This window comes from Aquarana catesbeiana, linkage group LG06 (genome assembly GCF_042186555.1).
Source record: "Aquarana catesbeiana isolate 2022-GZ linkage group LG06, ASM4218655v1, whole genome shotgun sequence".
NCBI lineage: Eukaryota > Metazoa > Chordata > Amphibia > Anura > Ranidae > Aquarana > Aquarana catesbeiana.
In genome coordinates, this window is record NC_133329.1 from 19,997,137 (window position 1) to 20,024,077 (window position 26,941).

The 26,941-nt window shown below is 43.9% G+C and overlaps 1 pseudogene; it reads right to left on the reverse strand.

The window, feature by feature from the left end:
* Nucleotides 1-2,039: 2,039 nt before the first annotated feature.
* LOC141147874 (kinesin-like protein KIF13A pseudogene) overlaps nucleotides 2,040-26,941 on the reverse strand; it is a 36,461-nt pseudogene continuing 11,559 nt past the window's right edge.

A 26,941-nucleotide genomic window follows, 5' to 3' on the forward strand; every position in this document is an offset into this window, starting at 1 on the left:
AAATTGGATTCCTCTGTCGGACATGATGTTGTGGGGAACGCCATGAAGTCTCACCATTTCTTTGATGAAGATGTTTCCTGTAGTCAGGGCAGAAGGGGTGCCCATCATGGGCAGAAAGTGTGCCATCTTTGAGAGGCGGTCAACCACCACTAAAATGGTGGCACAAATCTTTCAGAGGGAGGCAGGTTGACAATGAAGTCCATAGAGACCTCCCTCCATGGTTGTTCGGGAACAGGTAAAGGTCTTAGGAGCCCCCGAGCCTTAGTGTTTGACCCTTTGTTACGTTGACAAGTAATACAGGATTGGACATAGTTTTTACAGTCCTGTCTCCAACCCGGCCACCAAAAGGAACGATGAACCAATTCGGAGGTTTTCTGGATTCCGAAGTGCCCTGCCAACTTATGGTCATGGAAGGTCTGTAAAACTTGAAGTCTCACTGGAGGAGGAACAAATACTTTATTTTGGGCCCACAGTAAACCATCCCTCTTTTTTAAGGAGGGTACTTTGGGTTCCGTGCACTGACTGGATGCCTGTTTAATGGCAGATTTGAGATCGGTTTGGATAAGATGGAGGAAGCTATGTGGGGATAAGATGGTCCCAGGCTCTGTTGCCTCGTTGACTTCTGGCAACATTTGCGAGAGTGCGTCTGCTTTTCCGTTTTTTGAGCCAGGTCAGTAGGAGATGTGAAAATTGAACCTGGAGAAGAATAATGCCCATCGGGCTTGTCTGGGTCTAAGTCGCTTGGCTGTTCGGAGATACTCAAAGTTCCTATGGTCCATAAAAATCATGATGAGCTGGGACACACCCTCCAGTAAGTACCTCCATTCCTCCAGAGCAAATTTTATGGTCAGTAGTTCCCGGTCACCAACATCGTAGTTCCTTTCCGGTGGGCTTAATTTACAAGAGGCAAAGGCGACTGGATGGAGAAGTACCTTTGGGCCACTCCGCTGGGACAGGATTGCTCCTGCTGCTGATTCTGAGGCATCTACTTCCAGTACATATGGTAAGGTTGGATCAGGGTGTATAAGTATGGGAGCCAATGTAAAAAGTTTCTTTAACCTATCAAAAGCTTCCTGGGCTTCCTGGGACCATTGAAACATGACCTGCTGGCGGGTGAGTTGGGTATTGGGGGAGATGATTGAAGAGGAGGGGCTGGCCACTCCTGGATAGCTTTAACCTTTTGAGGGTTCATTGCGACCCCTTCCGTGGAGGTGATGAACCTAAGGAACTGGATGGTGGTGTTTTCAAACTCACATTTCTCCCCCTTTAGGAAAAGACCGTGTTTTCTGAGAACTGAGAGTACCTTCTTTACATGGGTGCGGTGTAAATCTACTGTGGTGGGGAAGATCAAAATATCATCAAAGATAAACAATCACAAAGTTATCTAGGTACTCACGGAAGATGTCGTTGACTAGGTGTGGAAACGTGGCCGGGGAGTTGCAAAGACCAAAGGGCATCACTAGATATTCAAAATGCCCAAACCTGGACCTGAAGGCTGTCTTCCACTCGTCCCTGGCACGTATCCGAACAAGATTGTATGCCCCCTGTAGGTCCAGTTTGGTGAATATTTGGGCAGTTCGGAACCATTGAAAAAGTGCAGAAATGAGAGGGAGCGGGTATCGTTTCTTAACAGTAATTTTATTAAGTTCCCTATAGTCCACACAAGGCCTCAAGGATCCATCTTTCTTTTCAACGAAGAAGATACCAGCCCCAGCTGGAGAAGAGGAAGGACGGATGAATCCTTTTTCAAGATTTTCATCAATATAGGAACGGAGAGCTTCCAACTCGGTCTCAGACAGTGGGAATATGCGGCCAAAAGGGATCTCGGGCCCTGGTAGGAGATTGATGGGGCAATCGTAAGGTCAATGAGGTGGTAAACTGTCAGCTTTCTTTTTATCGAAAATGTCCAGAAATTCGTGGTATACTGCGGGGACATGCTGAAGATTGTCTGGTACTGGCTGTATAGCCAAGCAGGAAGCCGACTTGTTGGAGGCAGGTACAAAGCAATGTTGAGAGCAATATGTAGATGAGAAGAGAATTTATTTTTTAGTCCAACTGATTTGAGGGTCATGAGCCAGTAACCATGGAATTCCCAGGATGATAGCGAACATGGGTGAGCTTATGATGTCAAAGCAAAGAAATTCTTGGCGGGCAGAGTCTGTGGAAGTGAGAATATGTTTGGTTTCCTGAGTAACAAGTCCTGAAAAGGGTAGGGATCCATCCGCTAGGTGTATCCGTAGGAACTGTTTCTTGGCTTGGAGGGGAATATGCAGGTTGTGGGCCAGAGATGCATCCAGGAAACAGCTGCATGCTCCGGAGTCAATGATGGCCAACAGCCGAACCTCCTCCTCCGCCACCTGTAATGAGACCGGGAGGACAAGGTGAGATTGGGTTGAGCAACTTGAAAGTTCATAGTATACTGTGGATGGCACTTACTGGGTCTCATGGGGCAGTTGCGTAGAAAATGACCAGCCTCCCCACAATAAAGACAAAGATTGGCTTGGCGCCGGCAAAGTCTTTCATCAGGGGTGAGCGGAGACCATACCAAACCCAGCTGCATGGGTTCATTGTCTGAGGGAGAGGAACCGTAGAGGGTGCGGGAACAGGAGGGATGCGAGGCAGCATCCAGGTAGGCCGTGAGGACTGGAAGCGTTCAGAGCGGCGTTCACGCAGGCGTCTGTCAAGCTTAATGGCTAGTTGGATCAGATCTTCCAGAGAAGCAGGAGTATCCACCCGAGCTAATTTATCCTTTAGGGTTTCTGATAGACCCTGACGGTACTAGTATTTGAAAGCAGCCTCATTGCAGTTGGTGTCCCCGGACCATTTTCGGGATTCAGTGGTGTAGTCCTCCACCGGTCTTTTCCCTTGGGTCAGGGTGTGTAAAATGGACTAGGCTGTGGCTGTACGTTGTGGGTCATCAAACATCTGGACCATAGCATTGAAAAAAGTTTCTATAGAGTCCAGAAGGGAGCACTTCTGCTCCAGGAGGTTATGGGTCCAGGCTTGAGGTTCTTCCGATAGCAACAAAATGACAAACCCCACTTTTACAGCTTCAGAATTAAAAGTCTGGGTTGGAGGGCCAAGTATAACAGGCAAGCATTCTTGAATGCTCTGAATTTCTTTTGGATTCCGGAAAACCGTTCTGGAGTGGGAACCCTGGGTTCAGGGAGGGTCAATCATCCCTGCAGGAGCTGGGTTGGCTTGGCCTTGGGAGGAAGATCCCCCATTGGCTGATGCTGAAGATGCATCCAAAGGAGCCGGGGAAGTTGTTAGGTGGTGAAGGCAGCCCTTAATTTGGAAATAGCCATCTTGCAGTCTCTGGACAGCCTGTGTAAGGGCTGCAACCTGCTGGCAGAGGGCCTCGAGGGGAGAGCCGGCTCTGTCGGCCTCTGACATGGCTGGTTTGTACTGTCAGGTACTCACCAGGGCCAAAATGCTGTGAGCAGCTTCCCTTGCAACTGAGTGCGCGATACCCCTGCAGGTGGCACAGAGGGTATCAGGCACAGAGAGGCACGAGTCGCCATCAGGTGGTCAAGGCTTGCGAGGATATCTCCAAGTGAGGAGTAGACTCAAGCAGAGCGGACTTTTTGCTGGACCGATGAGCCTGGCTGGGGCTCAAACACCTCGATCTTGTGACAGGAACTGGAGTAGGGTCAACTGAAGAGGCTGAGGGTCAAGCACAGTGGTCCGGGTGTAGAGGAGTCCTAGCTAGGCCGAGGTCATACATGAGAGTCCAGAACATAGAAGGGATCCCGGAGCAGGCTGAGGATCAAACACAGGGTAAGGGAAAAGCAAGTCCTTAGGGCAGGCCAAGGGTCAAACACAGGGTTTCAATAATAGCAAGCCCTTTGAGCAAGCCAGGGGTCAAGCACAGAAGTCAGGCAGAAGCTAAGTTCTTATGAGAGAAGCCGAGGGCCAAACATGGAGCGTAGACAAGCAGAGAAGTCCTTAAACAAGCCGAGGGTCAAGTACTGGAGAGATTCAGGGATGGTCAAGACGATCCGGGTCACAACAGGCAGGCACAGGTGCACAGAGCTAGGAACAGGAACACTGGAAGGTGAAGAGACAAAGCAGCAACTAGCAAGGAGCAGAGCTGTCTTTATATAGGCCCGCCAGTGGGATATCACGCTGTGCATGCACGTGCCCACGCCAATGCACCACGTCGCGCACCCGCGTGCACTGACCCATTTGGATCACGCACTCGTATTCGCCGACCCATTGGATCATGCACCAGTATGCGCTGGTGTGCTATTCCACCACACAGGCATACAGGAACACGCCGATACTGACAGGCTCTAATTCTACTATTCCTCTGACAAGTGTGTATAGTGTACAGGAGGGAGGGAGAGGAGTGTGTACAGTGTACAGGAGGGAGAGAGAGGAGTGTGTATAGTGTACAGGAGGGAGAGAGAGGAGTGTGTATAGTGTACAGGAGGGAGAGGGAGAGAGAGGAGTGTGTATAGTGTACAGGAGGGAGAGGGAGCGAAAGGAGTGTGTATAGTGTACAGGAGTGAGAGAGGAGTGTGTATAGTGTACAGGAGAGAAAGGGAGAGAGAGGAGTGTGTATAGTGTTCAGGAGGGAGAGAGAGGAGTGTGTATAGTGTACAGGAGGGAGGGAGAAGGAGGAGTGTGTATAGTGAACAGGAGGGAGAGGGAGAGAGAGGAGTGTGTATAGTGTACAGGAGGGAGAGGGAGAGAGAGGAGTGTGTATAGTGTACAAGAGGGAGAGAGAGGCGTGTGTATAGTGTACAGGAGGGAGAGGAGTGTGTACAGGAGAGAGAGAGGGGTGCGCTGCAGACCAAGTGCAGGGTTGAGGGACCAGTTGCGTACTGAGATCAGGATTGAGGGGTGCGTTGTGTACCGAGTGCAGGGTTGAGGGGTGCGCTGCGTACAGAGCAGGGTTGAGGGGCGCTCTGCGTACATAGTGGAGGGTTGAGGGGTGCGCTGCGTACAGAGTGCAGGGTTGAGGGGTGTGCCCCCAGCCCGAGCCGGACAGTCCCGATACTGGCCCAAGGTGAGCGGACCCGACACTGGCCTGAGCCGAGCAGGCCCGCCCCCCACCAGAGCTGAGTGGATTTGACACTGGCCCGTAAGGCCAGTCTCCCCGCCCAAACCAAGTGGACCTGACTTGCCTGAGCCGACCGGACCCACCCCCCGCCGGAGCCAGTACACTCGCCCTCACATAATTTCCACTCACCAAATGCGAGCAGGCGAGTGTAAATTTTGAGCGCTGTATACACAGTATATATATATTATTATACAGTTTTATCAACGCCAACAGTTTATGCAGCGCTTTACAACTTGAGGGTAGACAGTACAAATACAATACACTTGAATACAGTAGGAATTAGAGGTCCCTGCTCCTTAGAGCTTACAATCTAAGTTTTTGTATCTATATATAAAAACAAATGTGCCTACAACAGTACACACTGTATATGTAAAATATGTACATATATAAACAAGATATTAAAGGCCAAAGTACATGGATGTAGGTGCAGCTCAGTCCCTAAATAAATGAGGACTCTCACAAAAGATGTCCATGGGACTTCAGGAGCGATTGGCATCTTTTGTATATGAGAGTCCTCATTTATTTAGGGACTGAGCTGCACCTACATCCATGTACTTGTTTATATATGTACATATTGTACATATACAGTATGTACTGTTGTAGGCACATTTTTTTTTATACGTATATGTCTTAAGTACATTCAGAACTGGCCGATTGTCTGAGTGCTGGAGAGATGCTGAACGAGCTGGTTTATAAACACATGTTTACCATTTGATTCCAGAGGGTCATAGAGCTTTGGTAAGCCTTCATTCATTTGGGTGAAATTTGCACAGTGGCAGTGCATGGAATAGTGGAACACTGTGAAATAGAAGTTCTATCCCTAATAGGGATGGGCCGAATGGACCCCTGTTCGGTTCGAAACCAGAACGTCCGAACACCGTGAACGTTCGGACCCGAACAACAAACCCCATTAAAGTCAATAGGACCTGAGCGTCAAATATCAAAAGTGCCCGTTTTGAAGGCTTAAATGCAAGTAATTAGGCATACAATGGTTAGAGGGGTCCGTGTCCTGCCCTGGGAGACATGGATCAATAAAAAAAAAGTTTGTGAAAAAGGTCATTTTTAAATGAGCAGTGATTTTTTGATTTTTAAAGTGAAAGCTTAAAAATGAAAAACTCGATCTATTTTGGGGGAGATGGGCGGAGCCTAGCGGAGCAGACATGCATTGTTAGAGCCCTGCACCGTTGAGGAGAGAAGAGAAGGACAAAGCGGAGCCTGCAGGCTCAAAAGGTATCCATTTGAACCTTTTTGCCCCAGGGAACAAACTGTGAAAGTTTGGGCAGGAAATATGGTACTGGGAGGAAACCGTGGCAGAAATAAAAATCACCTCACAAAGAGCTCACAGGCACTCACTGCAACTAAAGCAGCTCCAGTCACCTCACAAGATACAGCATCAGGGCGCTCTCACAGACAGAAAATGTCACAGCAAGACTCTCCATTTGAGTCAGATACAGAACAAATCCTCTCACAAACTTCTCCACAAGCCTCCTCAGTATCCCCAGTAATATTATTACAATTTGAAAAGATGCTTCATAAGGCTTTAAAACAAACCTCAGACCAAATAACAAAAAGCCTAACCAAAGAAATAAGAGAGCTGGGAAACCGCACCGCAGCCTTAGAAATAAAAATGGATGAAATTGAAATTACAACCCAAGTAAATATAACAGAATTGGAACAATTAAAAGAAGAGAATTTAATACTTCAAACTAAGCTCGAAGATTACGAAAATAGAGCCAGACGTTCAAACTTGCGCATAAGGGGAATACCTGAAACTGTGACAGACCTGCAATCTACTATTACTGCTCTATTACAAGAACTAAAGCCAGATATCCCTATTGAACGTTTAGAACTGGACAGAGTACACAGAGCCCTCACAGCCAAAAAGAAAGATGGACCCCCACGTGATATAATCACAAAATTTCATTATTACAGAACGAAATAACAAATACTAATTGCTGCAAGAGAAAAAAAGGAACTTAATTTTCAAGGACACAATTATCAAATTTTTGCTGACCTATCCCAACTTACTATTACTAAAAGACGATCCATGAAACCCCAACTAATGGAACTGCAACGCCACAACATTATGTATCAATGGGGCTTCCCCTTTTCAGTCAGATTTAACTACCAAGGTACAATTTACAGAAGCAGATCAGCAGATGAACTACAACAAACCCTTTTAAAATTAAATCTGACAGAACCCACAAGCAGCAACTCTCCCACACGCAGAAGAATGACGTCATCTTCACCTTCAGGCAGCACTCAGAAAATTTCAGAACAAAATGGGAATCATCATTCTCACAAAAGAGGCCGTTATGCCACATCATCCATGGACCAAGAAGATTCAATGGACTGACATCCTAATTCCTGATATCTCTTCATTTATTATACTAAGAGATGGTTCTCTATAAAAAACCTGCATTTATAACTGAATGTAACTGCATTCTGATAGTCACACACTGTGTGGGATCATGTTACATTCCAGTTATATTTCTTATTACTTCTGATTCATATAGCCTTAGAATATATAAGTGAAGTAAGGAAATTCTTGTTCAGTTATATATTATCAGGTAATAACAATAGATTTATTACTTTTTAGGACAAATATGTTCAATAATCCAGAAGTAATGGAAGCTTTTTCTTTCTTTTCTTAAAACAAATATATTATTACCTAACTAGTTCCTAGAATTATGTTTTTGTTTATTCTAATCTGAAGCAATACAACCTCAATTTTATGAGTTAACATATCTAAACAGTTACATATGAATAAAATATGTAATTGTTTACTCTAAAAGGGTTAAAATCCCAAAATAATTCAAACTATCTTCATCAATACCAAAGTTATTAACAGTACCTTTCTAACTGAATTATTTAGCCTAGGGCAAGACTAACCATATACAACCACCCTGGAATAAATAATTTCAGCAAAAACTATATTCTGCACTCCAATTAATGAAACATCATTTTGATGTCTTTTGACATAGCACTTCTCTCCTGTAAGCGGAAGATCCGTGTACCCCCATTAGCCCTCCTCATTCTCCCAATTATGTGGGAGTGTGACGAAGGCACTTATTCCCCTGAGAGAGATATTTATTCTCTTTCACGGGTAAATTGTGATTACTTGCAAAAAATAATTTATACAATGTATCATCTAATCTCATATGTTTTTTGTTTACTCTTTACTCCAGAATTCACTGGTTTCTTTTCTATCTATTCATCTCTTCAGTCCACACAGGTTGATCTGCGCAGTCAGCTCTGCATAACAAAAAGTAAGTCAAAACTATTTGATCTGTTGCCATGGCACCACTGAATATACTTTCCCTGAATGTTCAGGGAATAAATGTCCCTCAAAAAAGAACCAAAGCCTTCCATACTTTTCATAACAAGAAGGCTCACATAGTATGCCTCCAAGAAACACACTTCACCAAAGATTCTACTCCAAAATATATTTCTCCTTTTTATCAACAAATTTACACGGCTTCTGCCTGTACCAAGCAAAGGGGAACTCTAATTGCATTTCACCGATCCACACCATTCACCTTATCATCGGAAATTAAAGACCCAGAAGGTAGATACCTAATACTCATGGGTTATATAATGGATACAGCAATCACGGTGATTTCCTACTACGCTCCTAACAAACAACCTACACCATTCCTCTCACATATATTACAAGTGATTAATACACACAAAATAGGAACAGTGATAATGTGTGGGGATTCGAACCAGGTCCTCCTCCCATTTCTAGATAAATCACCTTTTACACCATCCAAAATAACCACTAGATTACCTTTTTCTCAACTTCTTTCCAAATACAATCTGGTAGATTCGTGGAGAGAAAGTAACCCAATGAAAAAGAAATTTACTTATTTCTCGCACCCTCATCAAACCTTCACCAGAATAGATCATATTTTTCTAACAATAGGAATGATACCAGAAATTATTGCATCAGATATAATTCCGATTCCGTGGTCTGACCATAATGCAGTATACACTACTATAGCCTCAGCCATACCAAAAGCGCATGACCCAACGTGGTACTTACCGGACATAATGCTCAAACACCCACTACATCAGATGGCCATTGAACAAGCTTTAAAGGAGTAGATATCAATTAATAATACAACAGACATCTCCCCAATAACACTGTGGGAAGCTCATAAGCCTGTCTTGCGTGGTACAATACAAAGACAAATGGCACTATTTAAACGGGAACGCAAAAATCTAGCAAAAAAAACTAGAACTCAATTTTAATGCAGCCTACATATCATTTCAAGATAATCCATCTCAGAGTACAAAATCTCATCTGGAAAAATCTAGATTGGAATACAATCTATTTCTCACTGAGTCAGTTAATAAATCCCTCAAACGCTCCAAACACAATTTCTACATGAATACAAACAAACCAGGTACATATTTGGCTCGGGCATTAAATTCAACTAACAAATCTTTCAAACCAATACGTTTGAAACTATCAAAAAATGTTTACACTTGTAATCCAGTTAAAATAGTCCATAAATTTCACTCACATCTCGCAACTTTATACAAGACAAACAATGAATTTAATCCCACAGAGGCTGAATCCTTCTTCTCAAAAATAACCTTACCTGAGTTATCTCAGAATCAAAAAAGCAGTTTGGATGAGCCTATAACTATGGATGAAGTTGCTAACGCCATAAAAGACCTAAAACTTAACAAAAGACCAGGCCCAGACGGCTACTCGGCTTTATACTATAAAACATTCTCAGAAATACTCTCTCCCATTCTCACTGAAACTTTTAACAAACTTCTAGATGGACATTCTTTTCGGCAAGAAACACTAATGGCAATTGTTTGTATGATCCCAAAACCCCTTTCTGATGATACTTCCTGTGTGAATTATCGGCCTATCTCTCTGTTAAACCTCGATATTAAATTATTAGCAAAAATAATAGCAAAACACCTCAATAGCATTATAGGAAAATTAATACATAGAGATCAAGTAGGCTTCATGCCAAATAGACAGGCAGGCGATAATATACACAGGGCAGTGTTATTGGCACATATTGTTAAAAAACGGAAAATCCCTTTATGTTTTCTATCTCTCGATATTAAGAGGGCATTTGACACAGTAATGCCTAGTGCTTAATATTTCACTCACAAACATGGAATTGATCCCGGCTAGGGCTGCACTCCCATTCACATGGGCAGAAAAATCAATCCCATATCTTGGAATTCATTTAACAGCATCTCATTCTGACTTATTCTCAACCAATTATCCTCCTGTATTAAGACAGATCACAAATCTAATAAAACAATGGTCGCAACTTCCTTTATCCTGGATAGGGAAGATTAATGCAATCAAAATGACTATTCTACCCAAATTGCTTTATCTATTCAGAGTCCTCCCTATTCCAATTCCTTCCTATTTTTTGAGAATAGTACAAAAAGAGCAACTTTGTTTATATGGGGCTCTTCTAAACCACGTATACCTATACACACACTACATCTTCCCAAAAATAAAGGAGGCCTGGGATACCCTAATTTTACTAACTACTACAGAGCAGCACATTTGGCCAGTCTGTCCAAATACCATGCAAAACAGGAAATCCCATTATGGGTATTTATAGAGGCTTCAGAAAATGACCCTCTATTAATATCAAATTTATTATGGCTTGATCCTAAAGACCGCTTTAAAATTCATAATCCCATAACTAAACACTTCTTATCTCTCTGGGATAAACTAAAAACCAAATAACAGTTACAATCTCCGCACAATCCTCTCCTTTCTTTTATCAGAAATCCGGCCTTTTATCCGGCATGGATCTACCCAAATTCTTTTAAAGCTTGGACAACATCAGGCATTCAGACACTAAATGACTTCATAGCATCTAAATCATTCCTTTCATTCCCATCGCTTAGAGAAAAATATGATCTACCAAACTCTGAGATATTTAGATATCTCCAAATCAAAAATTTCTATACACCATTCCTAAAGGGGGATACACCATTATCCCAATTATCCATTTTTGAATCAATCTGTACAAAAGATCCATTTGCTAAAGGTACAATTTCATCACTTTATAATCAATTATATGGAGTAGCAAATCTTAATAGACCCTCTTACGTTCAGAGGTGGGAGGAGGACCTGGGACGAACTTTAGAAGGCACGGACTGGTCTAACATATGGCTCACATCTAAGTCATCTTCACCCAACATCTTAGCACTGGAGACAAATTATAAAGTCCTAACTCGCTGGTACCTTGTACCCGCTAGAGTGGCAAAATATTCACCTAATACCTCAGCTCTTTGTTTTCGAGGATGCCCAGAAATAGGCACATATTTACACATATGGTGGACGTGCCCAGTAATCCAAACCTTCTGGAAGGAAGTCTTCGTGATTGCATCTAAAATATTTTAAAAAATAATACAACCAGATCCATATTTAACTTTACTTAATCTAAAACCGGAATGGTTAACACTCTCTCAATTCAAACTTATGATCCAACTAATAACGGCTGCAAAACAAACAGTGGCCAAGGCATGGAAATCTCCTACATTGGTACTAGCAGAAACAATTCACAGAATGAATAATACAATGTCCCATGCTAAGATGGTAGCCATCGATCAAAACCAAATTCCAAAATTTGAAAAACTTTGACATCCTTGGATAAAACAACAGTTCCTGTCAAACTTCAATGACTCTGTCCTGTTGCCATGGTAACAGATTAAATGACTTACAGAGACACCCATTCTAAGACTTCAAAGAGAACTAAAAAGAATAATAAACTGACGAGCGGGACAACCTTGTGGACCATACCTCTACCTTTCAACCCTTTTTCTTCTTTCTCTTTCCTTTTCTCCACCTTACGATTAAAGCTCATTATCAGAATTTATTTGACCTATATACACTCTACTTGTAAACAATATGTATAGTAGGTATAAATCATTTAAATACCTACAAAAGTAACTAAGGAAATGATATATATCTTTAATTTAGGTTTACGTGAACCCAATGTTTAATATTTGAAATTTCATGATATTTACCTATATAAACCCTACTGTAAAACAATGAGCTTACTTTATAGATCCTTGTAAACTTACTTTATGTATCTTTATAATATTGTATACTCAATAAACTTCTTTTGACAAGGAAAACAAATGAAAAACTCCTTCCAATATAGTACCAGGGGGGCCCCCTTAGTCTAACTGTAAAATGGCAGATCTGTACCATGTCTAGAATCTGCTGCAGCAATAATTGAATTTATAAAGCCAAAAAAAAATACATTTTTCCTGCAAGCTGCCTTTATTTTGATCAGCAACAGCTGGGGAGCTAGTGTGTATGATGAGGCCACAATGTAGTGCACTAAGAACAAGATTAGAGAATTTTTGGATACATTCTGGTGTCACTTTGACTTTGGATAGAAGTAACGGGTGCGTTTAAAATTGGTCTTTGGGTGTCGATGGTGCCTTCTCACTGTAACCCTATAGAGATAATCTTGATGAAAGCAAGAATTTGCCTTGCTGTAAAAAATTGCAATGATATGCACCTGTCAAACAGGTGCAGAAAAATTGGTCTTTGGCTATCGGTGGTGCCTTCCCACCGTAACCCTTTAGAGGTACTCTTGACGAAAGCAAGAATTTGCCTTGCTGTAAAAAATTGCAATGATATGCACCTGTCAAACAGGTGCAGAAAAATTGGTCTTTGGGTGTTAATTGTGTCCATGAAACCTGTACCAAAAACATTCTTTCAGATGACATGATTGAACACCGTCAAAGCTAGGCATCCTCAAAGTCCCACAGAGATTCCACATCCCAAAAAGACTTAATCAGTGACATCGGCATCAGGGGCTTCATAGCTGGTAATCAAGGACTGATTCATTTTTATAAAAGTCAAACGGTCTACAGAGTCTGTGGACAGACACGTTCTATGATCAGTAACGAAAACTCCTGCAGCACTGAATGCCCATTGTAAAAGCACACTGGATGCAGGGCAGCCCAACAACTCAATAGCATACTGGGCAAGTTCTGGCCAGTGGTCTATTCTCATGACCCAGTAAGCCAGTGGATTGTCAGCTGGAAAGCTCTCCATCTCTGTTTTCGCCCCGAGGTAATCGCCTGCCATGTGATCCAGACGCTGCCGATGAGATGTGGAAGCTGACAGCCCTGGGTGGCGAGGACCAAAAAAATTCCAAAATGCCTCACTTAGGCGGATGCCTTCTCCAACGCGCCTTTCTTGACCAAGACTCAAAATAACGTTTTCCACCACACTGTAACCTACTGGAGTCAGGAAAAGTGTTCAATAAAATTCTCTTTAATGTGTCCTCAAGAGATTTTACCCTCTGCACTCTCTGTGGGGATGGGATGAGTTCAGAGACCTTCCCCTTATAACGGTGGTCAAGGAGGGTTGCCAACCAGTAATCATCCTTCTCCTTTATGCTGCGTATTCTTGGGTCCTTTCGCAGGCTTTGAAGCATGAGGTTGCCCATGCGCCTCAAATTTGCAGAGGCTTGAGAAACAGACTCATCAGGGTCACTCAGGATGACAGCATCTGGAACTTCCTCCTCCCAGCCACGTACTACTCCCAAGGGTCCTGGGGTTGGAAAGTCATTGCTTACAGATTGACGCATGCCTTTCTCTTCTTCAAAGCCTATAAAAGTGCCAGAATCCTCCTCCTCATCCTCCTCCCCTCTCTCCTCCTGTGTGTTCTGTGACATAGGAATGATGGTGTCTGTATAAAGTGGGCCTTGAGAGGAAAGGAAGACCTCCTCTTCCTCCTGCTGCTCTGCCTCCAGTGCTCTGTCAATAATGCCACGCAGAGTCTGCTCCAGCAGGAACACAACAGGGATTGTGTCACTGAAGCATGCACTGTCACTGCTCACCATCCTTGTGGCCTCCTCAAATGGTGACAATACAGTGTATGCATCCTTAATGATCAGCCATTGGCATGGGGAAAAAAAACAGAGGTGGCCTGAGCCTGTTGTCGTGCCGCACTGACACAAGTACTCATTGACGGCCCTCTGCTGCATGTATAGCTGCTGCAGCATTCCCAAAGTTGAGTTCCACCCGGTGGGCATGTCACAAATAAGGCGGTTTACGGGCAGGTGGAATTGCCGCTGAATTTCAGCCAACTGAGCACTGGCTGTGTATGACCGCCTGAAATGGCTACAGACTCTTCTGGCCTGCTTTAGTACATCTTGCAACCCTGAGTACGTACTTAGGAAATGCTGCACCACCAAATTGAGGACATGTGCCAGGCTTTCCCTGTCTAAGGGTGGACAGGAGGTTTGAGCCATTATCGGACACCACCATTCCTGGCTCCAGCTGGCGTGGTGTAAACCACCTCTGGGCCTGTCCGCGCAGAGCTGCAAGAATCTCTGCTCCGGTGTGGTTACTGCCCCCTAAACACACCAGCTGAAGCACTGCATGGCACCTTTTAGCCTGACTCTGGGAAAAGCCCTTTGAATGCTTAGGGGGTACCTGATGTTCATAGGACAATTCTGCAGAGCAGGGCATGGAGGTGACGGAGGAGGAGGGGGTAAAGCTCACAGGTCTAGCATCATCACCACCAGCTGTATGGAGACATGGGGGCACAACAAGCTGCAGCACTGAGCCCTGTCCTGCATCCTTTTGAGTTGCAAGCAGCATTACCCAGTGTGCTGTGAATGAACTATATCGTCCCTGCCCCTGCTTGCTGGACCATGTGTCAGCAGTAAGGTGGATTTTATGGCTGACTGCCTTGCCCAACAATGCCAGAACATTTCCTTCCACATGATGGTAGAGAGATGGAACGGCCTTACGTGAAAAGTAGTATCGACTGGGAACCTGCCATTGTGGTACAGCACATTGTGCGAATTCACGGAAGGGGGCAGAATCCACCAGGCTGAAAGGCAGAAGTTGGCAAGCCAAAAGCTTTGACAAGCTTGCATTCAGGCGCTTAGCATGTGGGTAACAGGGACTGTATTTTTTTTTCCACTGCAGAAGATGGGGCAGAGAAATTTGCTGGCTACAGTCTACAGCTGGTGGTGTGCTGCTGTTAGATGATCTGCTAGGACCTTGGACACCCTGTGCTATACCATCATCCCTGTCAGTGGAGGCTGCTGAAAGGTAATGACTCAGTATCGCAGGGGCAGACTGAAGTGGGTAAGGAGGAGGAGGAGGAGGGGGGACAGATTTGTGGCCCTTTTGTGTGGCTTTTAGGTGCTCTTGCCAATGGGCTGAGTGGTTGGACATTAAATTACTTGTTAGGCTTGTGGTACCCAAATGGTTGGTGTTTTGCCACGTTTGATGTGCCTGTGACACAGTTTGCAGATAGCAACAGTGCGATCTGCTGCAGATGTGCTGAAAAAGACCCAGACAGCTGAGCTGTGGGGAGTTGGCTGGGAGATAACAGCTGCAGAATGTGATGGAATAGGGTGGCTGCTCTCTACTCTTTCTTGATGCTGACCTTCTTGGGGTTGTGCCGCCTCACCTTCAGTTTCCTCCTCTGCTCTATCTGGCACCCAATTCGCATTAGTGACCTCCTCATCATCACCATCATCTCCATCTTCTCCATCTTCATCATTACCACTGGAGACAACTTGGCAATACGCTGCGGCTTGGGGAACATGAATGCCAATTTGTCTACCAGTGTTCCTCCCTCTCTCTAGGCTCATGTTCCTGTCATACTCAACCTCAGAACCAGCTGAATTCTATGGCAGGGCTATGGCAGGAATAGATGTGGACAAAGAGGCCGGTTTATCCACTCTGGCAACTGCAGGGGACTGCACACTTGTCTCCGCTTGTGTGACAGAGGATAGGGAGGATGAGGAAGGTTTAGTAAGCCAGTCCACCACCTCCTCTGCATGCTGTGGCTGGATAGCATGGGCAAACTCACTAAACAGAGGAAATGATGCCCTGCCTGAGGACTGACCACCATGTCCACCTTTGTCTGTGGACACACTTGTTGCTGGCCCCCTTATGCCCCGTACACACGGTCGGATTTTCCAGCGGAAAATGTGTGATAGGACCTAGTTGTCGGAAATTCCGACCATGTGTAGGCTCCATCACACATTTTCCATCGGATTTTCCAACACACAAAGTTTGAGAGCAGGATATAAAATTTTCCGACAACAAAATCCGTTGTCGGAAATTCCGATCGTGTGTACACAAATCCGACGGACAAAGTGCCACGCATGCTCAGAATAAATAAAGAGATGAAAGCTATTGGCCACTGCCCTGTTTATAGTCCAGACGTAAGTGTTTTACGTCACCGCGTTTAGAATGATCGGATTTTCCGACAACTTTGTGTGACCGTGTGTATGCAAGACAAGTTTGAGCCAGTATCTGTCGAAAAAAATCCTAGGATTTTGTTGTCGGAATGTCCGAACAAAGTCCGACCGTGTGTACGGGGCATTACAGTGCCAAGGGAATATCTACCTCTCCTTGTTGTTCTCCCAGACATTATTGGGAGGGTGCTTATAAGCAAATGTAAAGAAGAAGTTGAAAACTGTACGTACATACACTTTAATCAATGTAAAGAGGTGTTTGGTGCCCTTTAATTTGAGTACTCACACTACACAGACACACTCCACGGATACAATATAATATACTGCAATATAATGCGCCAAACATACAGTGACGCACAGAAGTAAATGGTGTTAAACTGGCAGTAACGCACGCAAAACTATATGGCGTTAAACTGGCAGTAACGCATGCAAAACTATATAGCGTTAAACTGGCAGTAACACACGCAAAACTATATGGCGTTAAACTTGCAGTAACGCACAAAACTATATGGCGTTAAACTGGCAGTAATGCATGCAATACGATATGGTGTTAAACTGGCAGTAACGCACAAAACTATACGGCATTAAACTGGCAGTAACGCACGCAAAACTATATGGCGTTAAACTGGCAGTAACGCAGAAAACTATATGGCGTTAAACTTGTAGTAACTCACACAGAACTATATGGCATTAAACTGGCAGTAACGCACGCAAAACGATGTGGCGTTAAACTGGCAGTAACGCACGCAAAACGATATGGCGTTAAACTGGCAGTAATGCATGCAAAACTATATGGCGTTAAACTGGCAGTAACGCACACAATACGATATGGCCTTAAACTGACAGTAACACACGCACAACTATATGGCGTTAAACTGGCAGTAATGCAATCAAATAGACGATGTTCAACCGTCGCTACACTGAAGCTATCTGATTTGTCTCTACTCTAGCTATAGACTAATGTCAAGATTACTGACACGGTCTCACTACACTACAGTGAAACTATCTGAGCTGTCCCTACTCTAGCTGCACACTATGAAAAGCTGAATGATGGTCCTCCTCACTACACTTACACTATCCCTAGACTGACACTAAACTAATATTCTACACTGACAATTGAAGCAAAATAGCACAGTATAGCACACTAACAAATAGCACTGAACAGAGCCCTGTTCTATCTCTCTCCACGCCGAAATCACACTGAAAATGGCTGCCATTGAAAGAATACTTTTATACTGTGGGGCGGGAATGAGCCATGATTGGATAAAGTCATAATGACAGTGTCCAATCATGACTCTGACAGTGCTCTGTGCCCTGATTGGCTGAGGCTTTCACTGCTTCAGCCAATCAGAGCTTGCAATGCACTGTTCAGCAGCGCAATGCTTTGTGGTCAGTTCGTCAAACATCTGAACAACGAAAGTTCGGTCCGAACTTATGCTCGGGCCGAACCATTCACCCATCCCTAATCTCTAACATTGAACTACTGGACTTTTGTATGGTGTTTTGGGACTTTATATACAGAGATGCAGATCTGTTGGATTTAAAGGCACATGGATTATATTTACATATACAGTATCTTGACCATTATTAATTTTGGTTTTTATGGTATTCACTTTTTGATTTTGAGTGTTATATGATCATATATTGACATTATTATTCATTTAATAATATTTTCTTTATCTGCATAGTGGGTAGGACTTTGCACTGCCTCTTAATAGCAGGTTTCCTAATTTCACTTTACCAGAACATAAGGCTAGCAGCTTTGCACCTTTGGAAGTACTTGTGTTGAAAGCGCAGCTCTCTCATGTGATAAAGATTCTCAGATACACTATTAAGCAAACATTGGCAGGCTTTCTAATTGGAAAGCTTAAAATACAAACAGAGCATTATGCATGCTACCAGTATTACCTGTTTTTGATAAGATAAACGTCTCATACAAAGAATATAGAAATTATATCAAAGTTGATATGTACATGATATATAAGTTTATACAGATAACATAAGCATTATAATTTGTCATAACCAATATTGTGTACCAATAAACACATTTTATGGTTTTATTTACTTGTGTAGTGTAAGCAGCAAAATCCCACAGGAGGAAAATGAATTCTATAGGAATATGTTGGAAAACGCACGAAAACTAACAGGTATGGTGTCTCAGCAGAGCTAATCTCTTTCAATAACAAAACATAGAAAATGTGTTCATTTGCTAAATTGGACTTCTTTTCCTCATGCTAGGGAACTGAGTATTGGTAATTAAAACAGATATTCTTTTCACACAAGTGTACTCTACCATATAACATTTCTCTCCAGGGGTTAGGAAAATCCTCCTTCCCTCTCTCTGTCCATAATGTCCCTGGAGGAACATGGCCCCTGACTTCATGTCCTGCCCACTCCATTTCATACTCACATGCTGTGTCTCAGTTGCTATCCTCTTCAGCAGAATGTCTTCCTGTAGTGGGATGATAAAGGTCCTTTAATGTGGGGTTCCGCCTTAAGGTTGTTTGGTGACCTCCTCCTACTTCTCACCCAGAGTATATAAGCAATGGGGGGGGGGGTGGAGTGACAGAGCCTTTTGGAGGGTACTTGAGCAGTAGAGGAACCTTCTTGTCTAGAATCTGCACAGAGAACACCACGTGAGTATTGGAGATGGGAGGGCAGTCACAGCCCCCTTAGTTGGGAAAAGCATGGGGACGTTTATGCACTGTGTGGACATTGCAAGGGAGTTTAGTTGTTTACAACTTTACTAAGAGTATGTACAGTATGCAGTCAGCTTGGTAAATAACCCATTCTGTTCATTCAGGAGGAAAGTTCTCTTGATCATGAACCTGTGTGCGGTGACAAAGGGGCAGCTACCATTGAAGAGTGCAAACTTGATAGTAAGGAAAATGGTTTCCCTCATGCTTATATAAATGTTAGAGTGTTGCCATAAGTTGAACTCTTATTATGTTTTAGCTTGAAACACATATGCAAGGCTTATTTGCAGAAAACATGTATTTCTTGCAAAAGAATGTTCCAGCTAGAGCTAGCAGGAAGCCGCTTGTGGTCATAAGTGAGAGACTTATCTTGGAACATTGTCAAGAGACATCGCGTACCTCACACCTCGGCCTTATATTCCAATAAGTTTAGTTAAAGGATGGGTATATTTAGATAAGGGATTTTTTAGTATATCTCTGGGCAGAATGCTATGCAAATATATATATGTCATATAACATGTAACCTGTGATAATTGTACTCTTGTGATTGGTTAGACTAGGGGACCGCCCCTTAGTCTGCCCCTACTGATGTATAATGTTGTTACCCAATATAACATGTGAACTTCCTGTAATACAGTGCATTCTTGATTAATCCATCCTTGTGTATGGTTTCTTGATTACCCGATCGATCAAGGAAATCTCCTGGTGTCCAACATAGTCCAGCTCGAGTGAAGGAGGGGCGCACCTGACCCTTAACCCTTACAGGTAGGTCAGGCTGGGTCTCGCCTAGAATTCCCAAGCGGTTGATGCTATTTCACGGTTTCACCCGTACACAGGCAGGAGCTCTGAGGAGACCCATTAAAAGATCACTGTGATGCCACACTTTTTGCTCAGAGCCAAGGATGCTGTGCAGTAAGGGGCGGGGCTAATGCCTCCAATGTATTTCCCTTATGAATGGGTCCCACTACATTACTTGGCTGTCTCTGCTGCCTGATCTCTACTGACCCTTCTCCAGATAGGAAGATAATTTCCTGCACATAGAGAACAGAAATCTCACAAAAAAAACCCTCAGATAATAAGCTGAAGTTAAATCTTCTAAAATGTGTCTTTCCTGTTTCCTCCCTTTTAATTAACATGTTAATGGCATTTTAAATAGAACATTTCTGTTTTCACTGATCTCATCATTGGGTCTCTAAGCTTCTCTATGTATTGCAGGCAGATCATACATAGCTTTCAGAAAACATCACAGCACCCTGCCTCAATACTCCTCTCATGAGCCCTTAGTCCCAATGATAGTAACACTCTTGATAGGAATAATAATCCAAATACCTTCATGGATGGATGTCAGTCTGGAGGAGTGGGTGTTTCAAGGCAGGCTGTATTTGCATGCAGACTGTACCTGGGTAATAACCACATGTGATGCTGCACCTCCATGATTGAAAGCACTAAAATCAAATGAATAAAAGGGGCGGGCCAGGGACAGTCAAGCTGGGGAGGAAAGATGCTAGAGTGTGATCCAACCAGCAAATGAGGCGGTCTCTATCTGATTTACTGCATCTTCTAATACACTATTGGGGATGATTTACCAAAACTGAAGAGTGCAAAATCTGGTGCAGCTCTGCATAGAAAACAATCAGCTATTTTTCAGACTCGGTGTTTACAAGTTAAAATCTTTTTTTTTGGCTAGAAAATTACTTAGAACCCCAAACATTATATATATATTTTTTCAGACAACTTAGAGAATAGAGTCGTTGCAATACTTTCTGTCACACCGTATTTGCGCAGCGGTCTTACAAGCGCACTTTTTTTGGAAAAAATACACTTTTTTGAATTAAAAAGACAACGATAAAGTTAGCCCAATTTTTTTTTATATTGTGAAAGATAATGTAAATTGATAACCAACATGTCACGCTTCAAAATTGCGCCCGCTCGTGGAATGGCGACAAAGTTTTATCCTTAAAAATCTCCATAGGCTATGTTTAAAAATGTCTACAGGTTACCAATTTTGAGTTACAGAGGAAGTCTAGGGCTAGAATTATTGCTCTCGCTCTAACGATACCTCACATGGGTGGTCTGAACACTGTTTTCATATGCAGGCGCGACTTACGTATGCGTTCGCTTCTGCGTGTGAGCTCGGCGGGACAGGGGGCTTTCATTTTTTTTTTTTTATTTATTTTACTTTTTTATTTTGTTACACTGTCCTTTTTAACCACTTCAATACCAGGCACTTAGACACCTTCCCGCCCAGGCCAATTTTCAGCTTTCAGCGCTGTTGCAATTTGAATGACAATTGCGCGGTCGTGCTACACTGTACTCAAACAATTTTTTTATCATTTTGTTCCCACAAATAGAGCTTTCTTTTGATGGTATTTGATCACCTCTGTGGTTTTTATTTTTTGCGCAACAAATAAAAAAAGACCGAAAATTTTGAAAAAAAAAAACAAGTTTTTCTTTGTTTCTGTTAAATTTTTTTGTAAATAAGTACATTTTCTTCTTCAATGATGGGCACTGATATGACTGCACTGACGGACACTGATACTGCGGCACTGATGGGCACCGATGAGGTGGCACCAATGAGGTGGCATCAATGAGGTGGCACTGATGAGGTGGCACTGACGGGCACTGATGAGGGGCACTGATAGGTGGCACTGATGGGCACTGATAGGTGGCACTGGTATGTGGCACTGATGGGCACTCATAGGTGGCACCGATGGGCACTCACAGGCGGCACTGATGGGCACTCGTAGGTGGCATTGATTGGTACTTATGGGTGGCACTGATGGGCACTGATAGATGGGCACTGATGGGCACAGATGGGCACTGACAGGTGGCACTGATGGGCATTGACAGGTGGCACTGATGACACTGATTGGTGGCACTGATTACACTGATTGGTGGCATTGCTGGGCAGAACTGAAACATAATGGATCCAATCAGTGCCCATTTAGGGGCAATGATTGGCACAGATTGGGCACATTGGGCACACGTGGATGGCCATGGGGTACATACCTGGCCATCCACATGTTGCCCCTTCCCTTGTGGTCCTAGTGGCGATCCCTGGTAGCCCAGTGTGGTGATCTGAGGAGGGGCTGCGCTGATAAACAATAAGCGCAGAGCCCCCCTGTCAGGAGTGCCGATCGTCTCTCCTCTACTCGCATCTGTCAGACGCGAGTGAGGAAAAGCCGACCAATGGCTCTTCCTATTGACATTGTGATCAGCCGTGATTGAACATGGCTGATCACGTGGTAAAGAGCCTCCACTTGCCATTGAGGCTCTTGACAGGAGACCCCTACAGCCTGCCCATGTGACTCATGAGACGGTTCCGTTGTCCATGGCCGTAGGGGCTCTTCACCATGAGATAATCCAGTTCCAAGTTATTTCCTCATCTAAGTTTCCGCTGGTTATTGGTTATCCTTGGTTACAGAGGCACAACTCCTCTTTTGATTGGCTTTGTGCTGGGGTTCTCTCCTGGTCACCACAATGCAGTAAGACATGCTTCCAGAAGGTAGCCAAGGTCTTGTGCACCTTTTTCACTCTCCTCATTGCCAGAGGAGTAACGCGATTTTAGCGATGTCTTTGACAAAGGTCAAGCCGGTAGTTTGCCTCCACACCGGTTGTATGATTGAGCAATTGACCTTCAACCTGGTGTCATACCCCTTTGTGGCCAGGTTTACCTTTTGTCTGTCTTGGAGGATAAGGCCATGGAGGAGTATGTTGCAGACGCACTTTCTCGAGGTTTCATCTGCAAATCCTCGTCTCCTGCCGGTGCTGGTTTCTTTTTTGTGAAGAAGAAGAGTGGTGAACTGAGAGCTTGTATTGATTATAGGGGTCTCAATAGTTTAAGAATGCCCATCCGAATACATTGATTATGGAGTTATTTGACAGCCTCAAGGGAGCAACGGTTTTAACGAACCATGATTTCAGAGGGGCATACAATCTCTTGAGGATTAAGGAGGGCTAGTGGAAACGAGTGGAAAACTGTGTTTAATACCAGAACAGGCCATTATGAGTACCTCGTAATGCCTTTTGGCCTTTGTAACGCCCCGGCAGTTTTCCAGGAATTTATTAACAATGTCCTCCGAGATTTGTTGCAGGTATATGTGGTGGTTTATTTCGATGATATCCTCATATTTTCCAAGTCCCTGGAGAGCCACCACACAGATGTCTGTCGTATTCTTCAGAAACGAAGAGAGAACAATCTCTATTGTAAACTGGAGAAGTGCGAGTTCCATCATGAACAGGCTAAATTCCTGGGCTATGCCATTTCCACTGCTCATTTTTCGATGGACCCAGAGAAACTTTTGACAGTTCTACAGTGGCCCTGACCTGTGGGTTTACATCCTCTGCAGCGTTTCCTGGGCTTTGCCAATTATTATTGGAAGTTTATTCGTAACTTCTCATGTCTGGTCAAGCCCCTGACTGATATGACCAGAGAGGACAGTAACCCATAGAGTTGGTCTCTTGAGTCCATTAGGACCTTTGAGAGTCTCAAGGCTGCCTTTGTTTCTGCTCTTGTGTTGAAACATCCTGATCCTACGTTACCTTATATCCTTGAGCATGATGATTCTGAGAATCGTGTTGGTGCACTTCTGTCTCAACATCCTACCTCTGAGAGCGCTATGCATGCTTGTGGCTACTTTTCAAAAAAATTGTCAGCTGCAGAGTGCAATTACGAGATTGGTGACAGAGAGCTGTTGGAGATCATTTTAGCCCTGAAAGAATGGAGACATCTCCTCAAAGGTACCACTGTGCCGGTTCTCATTCTCATTCTTACTGACCATAAGAATCTCACATTCTTGTCTGAAGCTAAACGTCTCTCTCCCAGAAGGGCGCAATGGGCTCTTTTCTTGTCAAGTTTCAATTACATCGTCTCATTCTTACCCGGTACCAAGAATGTAAGGGCTGACGCCTTGTCATGACAATTTTCCTCTATTTCCAAGTTGGAGTCGATTCCGGTTCCTGTGATTCGTCCTGATCATATTCTGGCTACGGCTCGCACCAGAATTCTTGCTGCTCAGGTCCATGCTCCTCCTGAGAAACCTTTTGACCGCTGCTTTGTCCCAGAGAGTCTCCGTATTGCCATGCTCCAGACTTACCATTCTCCTAAGGCTGCTGGCCACCCTGGGAAGAATCAACTCTTTTGGGCCATTTCCCAACAATGGCCTAGTCTATGTGCAGATGTAACTGCCTTCTTGGCCGCTTGTTCCGTGTGTGCTCAGAGTAATGCCCCGTACACGGGGTCGGATTTTCCGACGGAAAATGTGCGATTGGAGCTTGTTGTCGGAAATTTCAACCGTGTGTGGGCTCCATCGGACATTTTCCATCGGATTTTCTGACACACAAAGTTTGAGAGCAGGCTATAAAATTTTCCGACAACAAAATCCGATCGCGTCAATTCCGACTGTGTGTGGACAATTCCGACGCACAAAGTACCATGCATGCTCAGAAGAAATTCCGAGACGGAACAGCTTGGTCTGGTAAAATTAGCGTTTGAAATGGATACAGCACTTTCGTCAGGCTGCAATGTTTAAAATTGTTTAATACAGCGTACTCTCTTCTTCTTTATAATGCTAGAAGAATGAAGTAGTTTTGCTGCTCATATTCACACAGACTTCTCACAAACTTCTTTCTTTATTATTTATCGTGATTCCCTCAATATATTTTGATTTGTCACATCTGACCAAAAATCTATATATTTTTTTTTGTTTGGTTTGTATTTTTTTCAAGCCTGATTTTTTTTTTTGGTTTGTATTTTTTTCAAGGCTGATGTTTTTATTTATTTATTTTTTTACTCCAGAATATTTTTGTGTGTTTTGTTTGTCAAGTTACCACAACACCATTATTATCTTGTATTATTTAATCTCAAGGAGATTGCTTGGTGTTGGTGTCTCTTGTTAACTTCACATTGTATTTTTGAAATGTACCTGCCTACTCACAAACAAACTGTCCTTTTTGAAGGAAAACACACATAGGCGAGTATAATTGAACCAAAAATTCCTTTATTGAGGGCTCAGAACCAAACAAAGAGGGAGGCAACGCTGGATAAACATCATAAATTGGCGAAGCCTTTGACCCCCAGGGCAGACATCAATTATTTTCCTTCAAAATTGGTGGCCTGAGGAGTCCATATATAAGGGAGCGCAGTCTGGTCCAGAAGTCCCAGAGTTCATGAAAGCAGCAGATGACATCTGTGTCCCCAGGCTGTGGTACTACAAGAGGCTGCATATTTTGCCAGACCAGACTAAACCCAGGTCATCACTCTCTGGTCTTCCTTCCACGCTTCCTTCCCGGCTGTGGCTCTGGTGTTGGAGCTGTGGCAGGAGGAGGAGTAGGACCTGGAGGAGGAGGAGTAGGACCTGGAGGAGGAGGAGGACTATGGGTGAGGTGACAAATGTGGGTTGCACATGTGAGTTGGCCCCTCAACCCCTTATTTAGAGCTTCCAAAATTAAAAACTCACATAGGAGTTGTCCTCCATCTGCATCATTTTGCATGCAGTTATGCCAGCAAAGTCCTCCTCCACACTTTGGGGTGTTCTTAGGGCCTCAGTAGCCTTCCAAAAGAGGCCTATGGCAGCCTCTTACAGGTTACTCCTCTTACTGCCACTTTGTCTTTGAAGGTAGAGGGGAGGGACCTGAATATCAGGCAGCCTGCTTGGCCCGGCCACCTCTTAGCTGAGACTTCCCTGTGTATGAAAAAGGGACATGGTTTTAGTTTTTGCTTCATCAATCACAATCAGAAATTAGTACTCCAAAATAACATCTATTTAACATCATTGATTGGACAACCATGAATATTTGGATGAATGCTATACCTGGCTCAAGCTGGGCTCCTCCACATGTTCCTGCCTGGAAGGCCCAGGTTGGGCGTCAGAAGCCTCAGCTGGGGGGGAAGGAAGCGTGGAAGGAAGAGTGGAGAGTGCTGGCCTGGGTTCAGTCTGACCTGCCAGAAAATGCAGCCTGTCATAGTACCACAACCTGGGGACATAATCATTATCTGCAGCTCCTGATCTCTGGGAATCCTGGACCTTCTTGCACTCCCTTAGATAAGTGCTCCTTAGGCCACCAATTAGAACCTTCAAATAGGTGATGTCTGTCGTGGGGATCGCCGGCTTCACAAATTAAAGCAAATTATCCAGCGCTGCCTTCCTCTTTGTTTGGTTCTTATAATCAGGGTGGTTTATCTGCCATAGACAAGGCAGCTCCCTGAACATATCAATGAAGATTGGCATAAAGTCATGATCCTTCAAGATATCCATTTTAACTGCAAGACACAACATAAGACAAACCCTAATGTCAGCCTAAAGTCTTCTAAACTTGTGCAAATACAGGCCTCAATTTAGAAGCAGTATAGGTCCAATGTTAAATCTTACCTCCGCTATCATGATCGGCGCCTCCGTTACTCCTTCCTCCGCTCACAGATCGTACGTATTACGCATGCGTGTTACGCTTTATAGACACTGCACATGACACCGCCCCTGGCGTTCTTTCTAGTCTATTCCCCACCCCTTCTCGTTCGTCACAGTGGGGAAGAGCACATGGCGGAGACAGAGCAGGTGTCTGATAATTACACCAACGAGGAGGAGGAAAGCCCGGAGCCTGAAACATCCTGATCCAGAGGGAGACGATTTAAGGCATCAAATATGTCCTTTGTGGAGATGTTGGAGATGGTCGACATCCTGAAGAAGGCCGACTATGATGGGAAGTATGGACCTTACCCCAACCCCAATGTCAGAAAGGCCAAGATCATGGTGAAAGTGGTCAAAAGTCTGCACCGGAATTTCGGGGTACGACGATCCAAGGATCAGTTGCTATTCTTTATGTTTATTACATTCGTGCTGCTCCATGTGCTTTTCTTAACTGTTGTCCAGTTTAAAATGGCAACTTTCATGTTCATGGGCACATTATCCGTTCATATAAAACATTGTTCGTTC